A 2,521-nucleotide genomic window follows, 5' to 3' on the forward strand; every position below is an offset into this window, starting at 1 on the left:
AGCAATCAAATTATTAAAATCACTTAAGCCCATTACAGGTAGTGCTAACAAAATGCATACACACACACACACACAGAGACGGGCACACAATTAAAGTCATGTAAAATACGCATGGACGCGACACTCTCTAATGAAAAATTTGCTGTCGGCGTAAATGTAAATTAAACAAAAGCAAAGTTCGTACACACACACACAGCAAAGCTCTCACACACACATGCACACACACATTTGCGATAGGTGCCTAACACACGTCAAGCGTATGTGTGCATGTGTGAGTGGCCATTATCGTTCACACTGCCAGTCCACCTGACCATGCGAGCAAAGGATATTTGAACGGCTGCTGGACTAATGAATAATTAAGAATTTTTGGCAATGATGCGACACAGTGCCTGCTAATATTCCACCGCAGTGTTGTTGTTTGAAAAGCGCAAGCCTGAACTCGTCTGCCAAAATAGGAAACCAGATGCAATTCGGCGTTAAATAACAGAGAGAGAGTGGAGCGCTGTATTACCCTTACACGCACACACACTCACATGCATGCATATGCATATACATGCATACTTGCATACAGTAAATACTGCCAGTGTGTGCTATGTACCTATGTAGGTATGTAGAAAGCCCACATGAAACTAATATTTTAAGTTTCACATGCAAGTGTTGTTTTGTTTTGGGTGCGGTGCTATGCTATGCCGTGCCGTGCTACGTGCCATAGTATGCGGGCGAGTTTGTGTTTGTTTGTTTATATTTGTTGCATAAGCGGAAAATATGCGAAAAGTAAGCGACACAAACAATCAGCGATCCACAGCAGCCTGCCATTATTGTTGGCAAGTAACCAAAAGGTATACTCGCTCATGTATGTGTGCGTGTGTGCGTGTGTGTGTGTATAAGTTTCCACTTCACCATATAAACTCGCCAGAGTCAATTTTAATGCAGAGGAATGAAAGAGAGTGTGCATTTGCGGGTATATATTTCTACTTATATGTATGTGTGGGTGCGTGTTTGTATGTGATTACCGTAGCTGCAATTCTTATGCCACAATCTCTATGGTTACGCTGTTTTACTTTATAAAATTACTTTTGATTGCATGTGTGGGTGTGTGTGTTAGTTTATTTATAATAAATGTATGCATGTATGCGTATGTGGGTGTATGTGCGCGTGTGGTTACTTTGGTTGCTGTACAAGTTGCAATATAGCCGAAAGTATTGTATGAATATTAAGTTGGATTTTTCCACTGAATGGAATTCTCTAGAAATGAAGTTTTTTTAATTTACGAGTACAGGTACGAAATGTGAGGTGGTAGGCAATATTCGAGGGTCCTTTTCAATGCAATAAAAGCTATTAACAGTTGCCTAAAGTTCTGCTTTGTCATATTTTTTATTTTATTTTGTTTTGTATGAATGCTTTTATTTGCAATCTATCTTGACGACAACAAGCAAATGTTGTAATTTTTGTAATCTTAACCTAGGTACTTAATGGAAATGGTTTAGTCTCCACTGAGACTAACCATTATACTATATGCCATTTTATGTTGGGATATTTTATATTATTTATTTGATAAGTCTAGTATATGGAATCGTTTTAGTCGTCGTATACTTTGACTATTATCTAACAGATTTATAGCTAGGGTATTACAATGATTGTCGAGTCGATTAATATACTTTTTGCTATATTTTTTTATCTCTTCTTTAACATAAGGAATATTGAGATCTTTATGTATCTCCTCATTTTTCACAAACCAAGGAGCACCTGTTATTAGTCTTAGAGTTTTTGACTGGTAACGTTGGACTATTTCTACATTGGAGTGACTTGCTGTTCCCCAGAGTTGTAAAGCGTAAGTCCAAATCGGTTTTAAGATTGCATTATAGATTCTTACTTTATTTTCCAGGCTTAGCTGCGATTTTTTACTAAAAAGCCAATACATCTTTTTTGTTTTTGGGTTAAGTTGCTTCACTTTAGAGTTTATATGCGATCTCCAGGTCAACCTTTTGTCAAAATGTACACCAAGATACTTCACAGTCGTATTTTGTGGTATTTGAGTACAGGAGGACAGTCTCCTTTTGCCAAGAGTGAAAGTTACCTGTGTAGATTTTTGGGGGTTGACTCTAATCCTCCATTTGTGCATCCATTTCTCTACTTCATAAAGCTCTTTCTGTACATTCAGCGACGCTCCTTCTGGGGTCAGAGATGTTGCACTTATAGCTGTATCATCAGCGTACGTTGCAATGCTTACATCTGCCACCACTGGAAAATCGGCAGTGAATATTGTATACAGAACCGGACCTAGCACACTGCCTTGCGGCACACCAGCATTTATGGAGTAATATATATATTAGATGTTACGCCTTGATTTACAATATAATACTTTCGGTTAGTTAAATATGATTTCAGTAATAAGTAGTATGGAGCGGGAAGTATTTTCTTAAATTTATATAAAATTCCCGGGTGCCAAACTCGATCAAATGCCTGTTGTATGTCAAGAAAAACTGTTGTACAATATTTTTTACTTTCCAGTGCCTCTGTA

The sequence above is a fragment of the Anastrepha ludens genome, chromosome 2 (assembly GCF_028408465.1).
Source record: "Anastrepha ludens isolate Willacy chromosome 2, idAnaLude1.1, whole genome shotgun sequence".
NCBI lineage: Eukaryota > Metazoa > Arthropoda > Insecta > Diptera > Tephritidae > Anastrepha > Anastrepha ludens.